At 40.9% G+C, this 14,940-nt stretch overlaps 1 long non-coding RNA gene across 1 annotated transcript; it reads right to left on the bottom strand.

Moving 5' to 3' along the window:
- Positions 1–6,052: 6,052 nt before the first annotated feature.
- LOC309563753 lies at positions 6,053–8,680 on the bottom strand. Its single transcript, XR_014225740.1, has 3 exons — positions 8,610–8,680; positions 7,099–7,320; positions 6,053–6,896 (listed from the first exon to the last, which is right to left on the bottom strand). It is a non-coding gene; the product is annotated as an uncharacterized lncRNA (long non-coding RNA).
- Positions 8,681–14,940: the final 6,260 nt, after the last annotated feature.

Raw genomic sequence — 14,940 nt, 5'->3', positions numbered from 1 at the left:
CACATAAAGATTATGTGCAAGCAATCTCGATAATACAAGTCTTACATGTCTTATGTGTTCAGACAGGGTCCGTGAATATATAAGTATATCGTCCAGATATACCACAACACAGACATCTAGTAAGTCTTTAAAAATATCGTTTATAAATCGTTGGAAAACTGCGGGGGCATTGCATAGGCCGAATGGCATCACAAGATATTCGAACAATCCGTATCTAGTTCTGAATGCAGTCTTCCACTCGTGTCCATCACGGATTCGAATGAGATTGTATGCTCCTTTCAGGTCTAATTTTGAAAAATAGGTAGCTCCACGCACCTGCTCAATGAGCTCAGGGATAAGCGGTAGAGGATAGCGATCTTTTATTGTGATAGCATTCAATTTCCTGTAGTCGATGATAGGTCTGAGACTTGAATCTTTATTGCGAACAAAAAAGAGTCCTGCTGCTGTGGAAGAAGTGGAAGGTCTAATAAAACCTTTTTCCAAGTTCTCGTCCAAATAGGTTTTGAGATGGGCAAGAAATTAGCCCATTGAATTAGATATTAGGTATTTAGGTACCTCATCCCTGGACAAATTCGGAAAGGTAGCAAAGTGTGGGGCCAGGATGGGATTTTAAGGGTACCGTTATATAACTAATAAAAGAGATGTATCTACAGGGATAGCTAAAAAGTATATAATTTTATTATATCACATAGAATGAAAAAAATAATACAAATACAAGTACAAGGACATTACTGTTACAAGATAATATGATACATCATCATAGTAACAACAGAATTGATAAAATATCGTCAAAGATAATTTCCTTGAAATGTGGACAGGACTCGTCAGGGGTCACAGTTAGTCTGGAGGTGCCAGAACTGGTATGTGTCCCTCTAGTCGTTCCAAATACCACTACCCGACATGTTTCGCGGTAATACCGCTTCTTCAGGGGTATAAAGGATGTAACTTGATAAAAAGCCACTAAAGAATGACAAAAGTAGGTACATGATTATCATACATATATAAAAGCGTGTGTACATATACATGTTCGTTTTGCTGTTTCGAATATCGGTGTGTGTCAAGTATGGAGCAGTTGGCGATAAGCCCCTCCTACTTCTGACACTAATACGTCATTTATTCGATCACATGGTAGACATTTTACTTACATGAATATATAAGAAGAGTGTTCTACACTGGCATGCAGGCCAAAGCATATATGTGATACTTCCAGTGGTGGAACTGATGGTTAATGGCAAACGGAGCGTAGGCGTCGGTCACCAAAAAATTGTCCCCCGGGCGGGCAAGGATGACCAATTGGCAAAAAAGCCTAGACAGTGGAAAATATAGAGAATGCTGGTATATGGAGTATTATATTCATTTAAAGGCTGCAGAAATATATACTGCAGATTATGTTGGTCACATTATTCAGATGATTAGATATGAGTAGAAATTGGTGTTGAAAAATTTAAAAATATAAATTGAAACGCCTCCAATCTTTATAGATAGGAATGGGGTGAGGGGGGGGGGGGGGAACTCACCAAAAAATGACATCAATAGAGTATATGAAAACCTACCAGACTCTATGCCAAGGCTTGTGTGATGGTCAGACGATGGAGAAAGGGTGGAGAAAATATGTGCGATCAGAGAGGCACAGGAATGATATCGCAAATCAAGCGAACCATCATATCTCAATCTCCAATTTAGCCAGTACCGCTCTGTAAAATGTTTAAAAAAAAGAGGAAAGTAGCAAAATAAGCAAAAAGGAGAGCTTAAACAGGTTGGTTCTAAACATACTCTGAGTCCATACATGGTCACAGATTGCTGAGTAAGTGCAGCTTAATGCCCATACCAAAACTCTAAGGGAGAGGGTACATGGCTAAATGCAGAATGTGCAAGGTAAAAAAAAGAGAATAGTAGATGATAAGGAGGCTGAAGCGTAGTTACCGTTTACTGATCCATATGTCGGAGCTCCATCGTCTGCACACTAGCTGGCTACCATACCTGTCTTAAATAGGTCATCAACTCCGCCGTCACACAACGGCGACGCGCGCCTCGGTGACGTCAAATCCTTATCATCTACTATTCTCTTTTTTTACCTTGCACATTCTGCATTTAGCCATGTACCCTCTCCCTTAGAGTTTGGGTATGGGCATTAAGCTGCACTTACTCAGCAATCTGTGACCATGTATGGACTCAGAGTATGTTTAGAACCAACCTGTTTAAGCTCTCCTTTTTGCTTATTTTGCTACTTTCCTCTTTTTTTTTAAACATTTTACAGAGCGGTACTGGCTAAATTGGAGATTGAGATATGATGGTTCGCTTGATTTGCGATATCATTCCTGTGCCTCTCTGATCGCACATATTTTCTCCACCCTTTCTCCATCGTCTGACCATCACACAAGCCTTGGCATAGAGTCTGGTAGGTTTTCATATACTCTATTGATGTCATTTTTTGGTGAGTTTCCCCCCCCCCCCCCTCACCCCATTCCTATCTATAAAGATTGGAGGCGTTTCAATTTATATTTTTAAATTTTTCAACACCAATTTCTACTCATATCTAATGATCTGAATAATGTGACCAACATAATCTGCAGTATATATTTCTGCAGCCTTTAAATGAATATAATACTCCATATACCAGCATTCTCTATATTTTCCACTGTCTAGGCTTTTTTGCCAATTGGTCATCCTTGCCCGCCCGGGGGACAATTTTTTGGTGACCGACGCCTACGCTCCGTTTGCCATTAACCATCAGTTCCACCACTGGAAGTATCACATATATGCTTTGGCCTGCATGCCAGTGTAGAACACTCTTCTTATATATTCATGTAAGTAAAATGTCTACCATGTGATCGAATAAATGACGTATTAGTGTCAGAAGTAGGAGGGGCTTATCGCCAACTGCTCCATACTTGACACACACCGATATTCGAAACAGCAAAACGAACATGTATATGTACACACGCTTTTATATATGTATGATAATCATGTACCTACTTTTGTCATTCTTTAGTGGCTTTTTATCAAGTTACATCCTTTATACCCCTGAAGAAGCGGTATTACCGCGAAACATGTCGGGTAGTGGTATTTGGAACGACTAGAGGGACACATACCAGTTCTGGCACCTCCAGACTAACTGTGACCCCTGACGAGTCCTGTCCACATTTCAAGGAAATTATCTTTGACGATATTTTATCAATTCTGTTGTTACTATGATGATGTATCATATTATCTTGTAACAGTAATGTCCTTGTACTTGTATTTGTATTATTTTTTTCATTCTATGTGATATAATAAAATTATATACTTTTTAGCTATCCCTGTAGATACATCTCTTTTATTAGTTATATAACGGTACCCTTAAAATCCCATCCTGGCCCCACACTTTGCTACCTTTGAGATGGGCAAGTTCATCCTGTGAAAGAGGATAAACATGACCGAACGGCAATTTGCTATTTGGGAGTAGATCAATGCTACAATCATAGTCTCGATGAGGAGGTAATGCTTGAGCATTTTTCTCAAGAAAAACCTCAGAAAGATCCTGATAACATAGTGGTGCAATCTCATCTGTCACCACAGACAGAATCTTCCCGGAAAACGGGAGGTTACACGTTTCCTCGCAATAACAAGAAGGGAAGGTCAAGGACCGTTTCTTCCAATCTATGGTTGGTTGGTGTGTGTGCAACCAGGGAAGTCCCAACACAATGGGAAAGTGGGGTAATGGTATTAAATCGAAGGTAGAAGTCTCCCTATGAGACTCGTTAATAGTGACTAGAAGTGCTTGTGTCTGATCGGTGATCGGACCAGAGGATAACGGAACACCGGTAATAAGACTTACTGAGACAGGTTTGAGTTTAGAAATAATAGGAATTTTATTTAAAGCAGCAAAACATATATCCATATAATTTCCACAAGATCCTGTGTCAATCATGGCCTTAGTAGTAATCCTGTTCTGGTCCCACTGTAATGTCAAAAAAACAGAAATGTAGGGGTTAGTGAATGAAGTTGTCAATCCTCCTAGGGAGACATGTGAACACTCACCCTTCTTTTTGTTGACTAGGGGACAGACGTTTATCTTGTGATCCGGGGATGCACAGTACAAGCAGAGATTTTCATTTCGTCTTTTGGCTTTTTCCATAGTTGATAGCGGTGGGCGTATGGTTCCTACCTCCATAGGAACGGCCAGACTCCGAGAGGAAACGGATAATGGCATTCCCATCTTTTCAGCCTTTCTTTCTCGTAGTCTTCTATCTATGGTAATACTGAGTTGTATTAATGCATCCAGGGTTTTTGGCAGATCCGCTCGGGTGAGCTCGTCCTTAACGGCTTCTGATAGGCCAAGCCTAAATTGGGTTTTTAGAGATGCATCATTCCATTCTGAATCAAGGGTCCATCTCTTGAACTCTGCGACAAAGTCTTCTACAGGCCTCCTTCCTTGTTTCAAGGATCTTAGCTGAAGATCAGCAGTACTCTGCCTATTGGGGTCATCATATAGGCTAGTGAGCTCTGCCAGGAACAAGGCATAGGAGTTGAGAAGCTGGTCGTTTTTCTCAAAAAGAGAATCTGCCCAGGCTCGAGGATCGCTTGATAGGTAAGAAATAATAGTACAAACCTTAATGTGATCAGTAAGGTAGGTACGAGGTTTTAGCAAAAAAAGTAACTCACATGCGTTTTTAAATTCGCGAAATTTTTTGCGATCGCCTGTAAATACCAAAGGGGGATTTATCTTGGGTTCAGGGGACTGAGCAGAGGTAAGTTGTGTCAGTCTAATTACCTGCTGCGACAGAGCCTGATTGTCTTCTTTTAATTCAGCAAGTGCGTGTATTAACGCAGATACTTGCTGTTTTAATTGTGTCACCTGAGTGGTTATTTCTGCTGAATCCATTTTTTTGGTTCGTTCAATCTGTAACGCTCCTGCGTTTCTTATATGGTGTGGATTTTCAGCTGCAGAAATAGTTCCACGTCAGTAGTCATGTAAGAGATATGCTGAGATACCATTCCCAACCTCAATGACTCATCATGTGTGGAAGGTCTTATTTCAGCCAGTAAATACACACAATTGGCAAGCTGGTTCCTAGAATGACTTTATGTATGTGGTAACACAATGATGAAGGTTGAGGGATAGGTTGAGTGGAGGTGGTAGGTGATAGACACTTGAAGGTGAGACAGTAGCAGATGGATGCAGGAAGGTTTAGCAATGTTGTATGGTAGCAGATGACAGAATAGCAGGTGGACATACAAAAGAGATCAACCCAGTGCAGAAAAGTAGCAATAGTCTCAAGAGCTAGCAATCTAGTTATGCAGATGTAATAAACAGTCTTTACTATGCAGAGCTAGATAGTGTAAGCTTAGTATAAGTTTATAGAGAATTCCCCTGCGGGGTACTTAGCACTAGTAGCGATACAGCCGAAGGGTGGTTCAGGAGAGGCGGATGATCCAGTAGCGGGATACAGGGATCAGCGCGGCTAGGTTCCGTCAGTGAGGTAAGCTTGCAAGCATGGAAGCTTCAAGCAAGGTTAGCATCCAGGTAAGGGTGTTTGAACGAACACGTGAGTGAGAACCGGCACTTTAAATAGCCATCTAGTCCGGCGCTGGGTGATGAAAGCTCCAGTCTTAAAGGTGTATGCGCACCTTTCCAAAAGTAAATGGTGGGGCGCATACACTTGTGGAAAGTGTAATTTAGGGTACCAAAGGTACCGGAACATTACACCTATATAACACTGAATAAATCTGCAGAGATTCTTGTGAAAATCAGAAGTTTGTTGACACTCATATTGTATTCTGTACAATATGTGTGTATTATGCAACTAATTTCTGCTTCAGGATAAACAGCAATATGTGTTTATTATGTATACTATGTGTTAATATACATTCTTCTTTAAAGTGTTTTTTCAAGTTAGTCGTTTTTTTTTATTTTTTGTTTTAGAAAATGTTAGAGAACTGTCCAACAATCAAGCTACAGGTAAACCAATATAGTTAAGGAATGCTGTGATGGTGGAGTGCACCTTTTCCTAGAGGCAAAAGAGCACTAACCACTTCTGTTGGAACCCTTATCTTCTGAGGGTCATTATGGGGGAAGCGATTGCGCTTCCATTTCATTGACATTCCCTCTGGTTCTCTAGAATCACCAAGCACACAATACTCAAAAAACACCCAGCCGCGCTTAGTTGTTACTCTAATAAAACACTCAAAATCCACTAAAATAGTGTTTACAAAAAGGTTAGCTGTTGTCATAAGACATATAATGTCTCAAAAATGTCAACCCAGAAAGCCCACAATCAAGGCAGACAGTGCTATAACAAATGTAAAATAACTAATTTCTAGAAAATATGTGACAATATGTAATGTTTATCAGGGCAACGAAACACATATAAACACATATAAGTCCCACTTATATTAAAGTCCAAATAGTGATAGTGTCCAGCGCCACTATAATAAAAAAAATGACAACAATAAGTGCCACATCAGGTGTTAGCATCAATACAAGTGCCTTCCACCCCAGTATACCAAAATCCTCACACTGCATTCACCAGATAAAGTTGACTCCTTGAATGAACTAGAGAGTCAAATAGCACCAAGATAAGCATAATCCATTGGTAGGTCTCCCACCGGCACCCTATTGACACTAGCATGACCTTATTTCCTCATGTAATGAAGTAGAGATGCAAAACCTGTCCTTAGGAAAGAACAGGGAAGAGCCTCTCATAGTGTAACACTGTTTTTTTAATTAATTAATAAAAAAGCCAATGCACACAATATTTATACGCAAATGCTCTGGAGGAGACTTGGAGTCCCTAGTTTCCAAGTTTACTTCAAAGTGGCCGAAATTACACAATCACTGTAATTTCCTTTTTCACATTTGATACTACTCCCTTATGGGTGATACTTGAATCAAACAGCTGTTCACAGGTAGACACCTGAGGCGCTCCCTTGACTCCCACTCAAATGAAGACCCAGAATCATGAGCCCCCTGTTGCGCCATACTTTGACCATCTGGCACTCTACTAAATATTTTAGCAAACTTACTTTGCCACATTTACCCTTGCTACCACTTCTGGGAAATCCATGCTTTCCCCCAGGCTTGGAATCGCCGAGCACATTCTATTGGTGGACATCCACCAAATTTTGATCTTTGAAAATATCTATTATGGCACAGCACTGTCACCTAACCAAATTACCATTATTTGCTGTATTTCCAACTTAATCATCTGTCCACCCATATAGCCCATTGTTATGTCTTCAAGTGGGAGAACAATCTTAGAAGTACCAAATCCGAGAAGGATTGGCCACAGCTTTGGTCCACATTTACCTCTTGTTCTATCAGTATGATATCTACTAAATCTGCGATGAAGGTACTCACCCAATGGTAAATGGTTCCTACCAAACTTGCCCACCTCCACCCTTCACACTCCCCATTATGCTTCCTCCCTTTCCTGGCCAGCCAGGCTGCATGCTCAGAATCAGGGTCTGGCATTGATTTATAGGGGGGCTCACAGTATTTTTTTTTTTGCCCAGAGTCCCCTTAAGACCCTAAAGATAACTTGAAAAAGACAAATAATACTCCCATTTAAGAGCTTCACTTTCTATAAAACAATTTCAGGACTCTAGTGGTCAGTAACCAGCTCTCCCAAGCAGTCACAGTTTCTCATTATTGTACAGAGAATATTGTTTGTGGGTCTAGTACTTTACATCCCTTTGAAGAATAATTAAAACCCAGGATGTTTTACTGACAGTGCCAATTAAGTATCACACAAGTCGTGGCAGACTGTTCCTTCAAAAATTAGCAAAAAGAAGTTCACCTATCTATCCTATCTATCACCTAGCTACCCATATATGCAAACACTGATCACATCTGTAGGGATTCTTGTGAAAATCAGACGTTTTGCTGACACCCATATTGTATTCTGTACAGTTTGAGTGTATTATGCAACTAGTCTCTGCTTCAGGATAGACAGCAAAAGTAATCTATCATGGGGGCTGCATTACAAATTAGCACCCACACAAAACAATGAAAGGAAAGTTGTCTTTATGTTAATATACATTCTTCTTTAAAGTGTTTTTTCAAGTTAACGGTAGTTTTTATTTTGTTTTTTTTAGAAAATGTTACAAGACTGTCCATCAATGAAACTGCAGGTAATCCAGTATAATTAAGAAATGCTGTGATGGTGGAGTGCAAGTTTTCCTAGAGGCAGAAGAGCATTAAGCACCTCTGTTGTAATGCTTATCTTCTGAGGGTCCCTTCCTTATGGGGGAATCAATTGCGCTTCTATGTCATTGACATTCCCTCTGGCTTTCTCGAATCGCCAAGCATACAATACTCAAAAACCACCCAGCCGCGCTTAGTTGTTACTATACTAAAACACTCAAAATCCACTCAAATAGGGTTTACAAAAAACTTAGCTGCTGTCATAAGACATAAAATGTCTCAAAAATGTCAACTTGGATGGCCCACAATCAAGGCAGACAGTGCTATAACAAATGTAAAATAACTAACTTAATTACCTGTCCGCCCATATAGACCATTCTTATGTCTTCAAGTGGAAGAACGTTCTTAGAAGTTCCAAATCCAAGGAGGATTGGTCACAACTTTGGTCCACATTTACCTCTTGTTCTATCAGTATGATATCTACTAAATCTGCTATGAAGGTACTCACCCAATGGTACATGGTTCCTACCAGACTTGCCCCACTCCACCCTTCACACTCCCTATTGTGCATCCTCCCTCTCCCGGCAAACCAGGTTGCATGCTCGGATTCAGGGTCTGGCATAAATGTATGGGGGGGGGGGTTGCCCAGGGCCCCCCTTAAGTTTGTACCATACCCTAAAGACAACATGAAAAAGACAAATACTGCTCCAATTTTAGAGCTTCACTTCCTATGAGACAATTTCATGACTTTAATGGTCAGAAACCAGCTCTCCCAAGCAGTCACAGGTTCTTATTATTGTACAGAGAAAATTGTTTGTGTATGTAGTTCTTTACATCCCTATGAAGAATAATGAAAACCCAGGATGTTTTACTGACAGTGCTAGATAAGTATCACACAAGTTGTGGCAGACTGATCCTTTAAAAATAAGCAAGAAAAAGTTCACCTATCTATTGCTACACATTCAATGCAGACAGTGATAAAATCTGCAGAGATTCTTGTAAAAATCAGTCGTTTTGCTGACACCCATATTGTATTCTGTACAGTATGTGTGTATTATGCAACCAATTTCTGCTTCAGAATAGACAACATAAATGATCTATCATGGGGCTGCATTACCAATGAGCACCTACAAAAAAAAAAAAAAAAAAATTAAAGGAAAGTTGTCTTTTTTGTTAATATACATTCTTCTTTAAAGTGTTTTCAAGTTAATGGTAGTTTTTTCTTTTTTTCAGAAAATGTTACAGGACTGTCCATCTATAAAACTGCAGGTAAACCAGTATAATTAAGAAATGCCGTGATGGTGGAGTACACGTTCTCCTAGAGGCAGAAGAGCATTAAGCACTTCTGTTGGTACCCTTCTCTTCTGAGGGTCCTCAAGAGGGAACCAATTGCGCTTCAATTTCATTGACATTCCCTCTAGTTCTCTAGAATCACCAAGCACACAATACTCAAAAATCACCCAGCTGCGCGTGGTTGTTACTCTACTAAAACACTCAAAATCCACTCAAATAGTGCTTACAAAAAAGTTAGATGCTGTCATAAGACATAAAATGTTTAAAAAATGTCAACCCGGACAAATGTAAAATAACTAACATCTAGACAATATGTGACAATATGTAAAATTTAACAGTGCAAAGAAACATATATAAACACATATGACTCCCACTTATATTTAAGTCCAAATAGTGATAGTGTCCAGTGCCACTATACTAATATAAATGACAACATTAAGTGCCACATCAGGTGTTAGCATCAATACAAGTGTTTTCCACCCAAGTATACCAAAATCCTCACACCGCACTCACCAGATAACGTTGACTCCTTGAATAAACTAGAGAGTCAAATAGAACCAAGATAAGCATAATCCACTGGTAGGTCTCCCATCGGCAAACTGTTGACACTAGCATGACCTTATTTTCTCATATAATGAAGTAGAGATGCAAAACTAGTCCATAGGAAAGAACAGGGAAGAGTCTCTCATAGTGTAATGCTGTTTATTTAATAAATTCATAAAAAAGCCAATGCACACAATGTTTGTACGCAAATGATCTGGAGGAGACTTGGAGTCCCTGGTTTCTGAGTTTACTTCAAAGTGGTCCAAATTACACAATTACTGTAATATCCTTTTTCACATTTGATAATACTCCCTTATGGGTGCTACTTGAATCATACAGCTGTTCACGGGTGGACAGCTGAGGCGGTCCCTTGGCTCCCACCCAAATCAAGACCCAGAACCCTCGAGCCCCCTGATACGCCATCCTTTGACCATCTGGCACTCTACTAAACATTTTAGCAAACTTACTTTGCCACATTTACCCTTGCTACCACTTCTGGAAAACCCATGCTTTCCCCCAGGCTTTGAATCGCCAAGCAAATTCTATTGGTGGACATCCAACGAATTTTGATCTTTGAAAATATCTGTTATGACACAGCACTGTCACCTAACCAAATTACCATTATTTGCTGTATTTCCAACGTAATTACATGTCCACCCATATAGCCCATTCTTATGTTTTCAAGTGGGAGAACGATCTTAGAAGTACCAAATCCGAGGAGGATTGGCCACAACTTTGGTCCACATTTACCTCTTGTACTATCAGTATGATATCTACTAAATCTGCTATGAAGGTACTCACCCAATGGTACATGGTTCCTACCAGACTTGCCCCACTCCACCCTTCACACTCCCTATTGTGCATCCTCCCTCTCCCGGCAAACCAGGTTGCATGCTCGGTTTCAGGGTCTGGCATAAATGTATAGGGGGGGAGTGGGTGCTCACAATTTTTTTGTTGCCCAGGGTCCCCCTTAAGTTTGTACCATACCCTAAAGACAACATGAAAAATATAAATACTGCTCCAATTTTAGAGCTTCACTTCCTATGAGACAATTTCATGACGTTAGTGGTTAGAAACCAGCTCTCCCAAGCAGTCACAGGTTCTTATTATTGTACAGGGAAAATTGTTTGTGTATGTAGTTCTTTACATCCCTATGAAGAATAATGAAAACCCAGGATGTTTTACTGACAGTGCTAGATAAGTATCACACAAGTTGTGGCAAACTGATCCTTTAAAAATAAGCAAGAAAAAGTTCACCTATCTATTGCTACACATTTAATGCAAACAGTGATCAAATCTGCAGAGATTCTTGTAAAAATCAGACGTTTTTCTGACACCCATATTGTATTCTGTACAGTATGTGTGTATTATGCAACCAATTTCTGCTTCAGAATAGACAACATAAATAATATAATCTATCATGGGGCTGCATTACAAATGAGCACCCACAAAAAAAAAAAAATTAAAGGAAAGTTGTCTTTTTTGTTAATATACATTCTTCTTTAACCGGTTGCCGACCGCCGCACGACTATATACTGCGGCAGTCAGCCCCGGCCAGGCAGAGTGACGTATGGATACGTCACTCGCCTGTCACTGACTTGCGAGCCAATTGCGGGCGGGTGCGCGCCTCGCCGCGGCTCGTTCACAGACAAGTCAGTGCGTGTGACCGGCGGACTCGATGTCCGCCGGTCACACTACGATCGCTCCGGTGAAGGGAGAAAGGCGGAGCGGCTTATGTAAACAAGCCGCCCGTCATTCTCCCTGGTGTAAAAATGAAGATCAGACGGTTCTACTATGTAGGACCGTTGATCTTTGTTTTTACACCAATAGCAATGTCCCTGCACAGTTAGAATCACACCCCCTAGGACACACTTAACCCCTCCCTGTCCAATAAAGTTAACCCCTTCCCTGCCAGTGTCATTTTTGCAGTAACAGTGCATATGTATAGCACTGATTACTGCAGTAATGTCACTGGTACCCCCAAAAGTGTCAAAAATGTCAGTCAAGGGTCCGATCTGTCTGCCGCAATGTCGCAGTACCGAAAAAAAAAATCGCAGATCGCCGCCATTACGCGTAAAAAAAAAAAAAACACCAAAAATGACAAAAATCTTTCCCTTTGTTAGTAAACGCGATAACTTTTGCGCAAACCAATCAAAATACGCTTTTTGCGATTTTATTTACCAAACATATGTAGCATAAAACAAATTGGCCGAAAATGTTAAAAAATTTTGATTTTTTTGGGGGGGAATTTCATATAAAAAAATGTGAAAAATGTTGTTATTTTTGCAAAATTGACGCTCTTTTGTTTATAGCGCATTATCAAAAAATCGCACAGGTGATCAAATACCACCAAAAGAAAGCTCTGTTTGTGGGACGTCAAATTCGTTTAGGTACAGCGTCGCACGACCGCGCAATTGTCCGTTAAAGTCACGCAGAAAAAAATCGCAAAAAAACCCCCTGGTCTTTTAGCAGCCAAATCCTCCGGGGCTTAAGTGGTTAAAGTGTTTTCAAGTTAATGGTAGTTTTTTCTTTTTTCTTTTTTTCAGAAAATGTTACAGGACTGTCGATCAATAAAACTGCAGGTAAACCAGTATAATTAGGAAATGCTGTGATGGTGGAGTACACGTTCTCCTAGAGGCAGAAGAGCATTAAGCACTTCTGTTGGAACCCTTATCTTCTGAGGGTCCTCAAGAGGGAATCAATTGCGCTTCCATTTCATTGACATTCCCTCTAGTTCTCTAGAATCACCAAGCACACAATACTCAAAAATCATCCAGCTGCGCTTGGTTGTTACTCTACTAAAACACTCAAAATCCAATCAAATAGTGCTTACAAAAAAGTTAGCTGCTGTCATAAGACATAAAATGTTTAAAAAATGTCAACCCGGACAAATGTAAAATAACTAACATCTAGACAATATGTGACAATATGTAAAATTTAACAGTGCAAAGAAACATATATAAACACATATGACTCCCACTTATATTTAAGTCCAAATAGTGATAGTGTCCAGTGCCACTATACTAATATAAATGACAACATTAAGCACCGGTTCACACTACCGCGACGCTACTTCCCGGGGCGACCTCCGAGATCGCGGTGCGAGCAGCGCGCCGCGACCTTGGAGCGGCCGCCACGGACTTCATAACATTGAAGTCTATGGCGGTCACCTCCTGGTCGCCCCAAAGAAGCTCCGGACCCTTTTTCTAGGTCGGAGCGACTTGTGTCGCTCCTATTAGAACGGGTCCACAGCTTCCCTATGGGAGGCGACCTGTGAGGCGACCAAGTCGTCTCACAGGTCGCCTTAGTGTGAACGGGGGCTAAGTGCCACATCAGGTGTTAGCATCAATACAAGTGTCTTCCACCCAAGTATACCAAAATCCTCACACCGCACATTTACCAGATAACGTTGACTCCTTGAATAAACTAGAGAGTCAAATAGAACCAAGATAAGCATAATCCACTGGTAGGTCTCCCATCGGCAAACTGTTGACACTAGCATGACCTTATTTTCTCATATAATGAAGTAGAGATGCAAAACTAGTCCATAGGAAAGAACAGGGAAGAGCCTCCCATAGTGTAATGCTGTTTATTTAATAAATTCATAAAAAAGCCAATGCACACAATGTTTGTACGCAAATGATCTGGAGGAGACTTGGAGTCCCTGGTTTCTGAGTTTACTTCAAAGTGGTCCAAATTACACAATTACTATAATATCCTTTTTCACATTTGATACTACTCCCTTATGGGTGCTACTTGAATCATACAGCTGTTCACGGGTGGACACCTGAGGCGGTCCCTTGGCTCCCACCCAAATCAAGACCCAGAACCCTCGAACCCCCTGATACGCCATACCTTGACCATCTGGCACTCTACTAAACATTTTAGCATACTTACTTTGCCACATTTACCCTTACTACCACTTCTGGGAAACCCATGCTTTCCCCCAAGCTTTGAATCGCCAAGCAACTTCTATTGGTGGACATCCAACGAATTTTGATCTTTGAAAATATCTGTTATGACACAGCACTGTCACCTAACCAAATTACCATTATTTGCTGTATTTCCAACTTAAGCCCCGTACACACGTACCGATCGTCGGCATACAAATGTTCGTCTTTTCTCCCCGGGATGTCGGTGTCTGTTGAAAAGTGCAAAGACAGCACAAGGACAGCACAAGAATTTTGTCTGCAGACTTCAGCTGACTGCAGAAGTGATGTCATGTAATGGTTAACTTTCCCTGTGTTTTTAATTTTCTGAGCATGCCCAGTCTTGCAAATCTGCGGTCTGTCGGCCGAATTCTGTACTGACAGGCGAACAATCGTCCGTTCTGGTGTCCGCAGACAAAAATTTTCATGTTTGCACGAAAGACTTTTGTCCGCGGATTGTGCGCAGACATCTGTCGGAGGCACCATACTAACACACGTACAATCGGCAGATCTTTCGTCCGCCGACGTTTGTATGCCGACGATCGGTACGTGTGTACGGGCCTTAAATCACCTGTCCACCCATATAGCCCATTCGTATGTTTTCAAATGGGAGAACGATCTTAGAAGTACCAAATCCGAGGAGGATTGACCACAACTTTGGTCCACATTTACCTCTTGTACTATCAGGATATCTACTAAATCTGCTATGAAGGTACTCACCCAATGGTACATGGTTCCTACCAGACTTGCCCACCTCCACCCTTCACACTCCCTATTGTGCATCCTCCCTCTCCCGGCAAACCAGGTTGCATGCTCGGATTCAGGGTCTGGCATAAATGTATGGGGGGGGGGGGGGGCTCACAATTTTTTTTGTTGCCCAGGGTCCCCCTTAAGTTTGTACCATACCCTAAAGACAACATGAAAAAGACAAATACTGCTCCAATTTTAGAGCTTCACTTCCTATGAGACAATTTCATGACTTTAGTGGTCAGAAACCAGCTCTCCCAAGCAGTCACAGGTTCTTATTATTGTACAGAGAAAATTGTTTGT

The sequence above is a fragment of the Pelophylax lessonae genome, assembly GCF_965119305.1.
Source record: "Pelophylax lessonae genome assembly, chromosome: 9".
NCBI lineage: Eukaryota > Metazoa > Chordata > Amphibia > Anura > Ranidae > Pelophylax > Pelophylax lessonae.
Note: the sequence above shows the minus strand (reverse complement) of the source record. Positions and strands in the feature narration are given on the sequence as shown.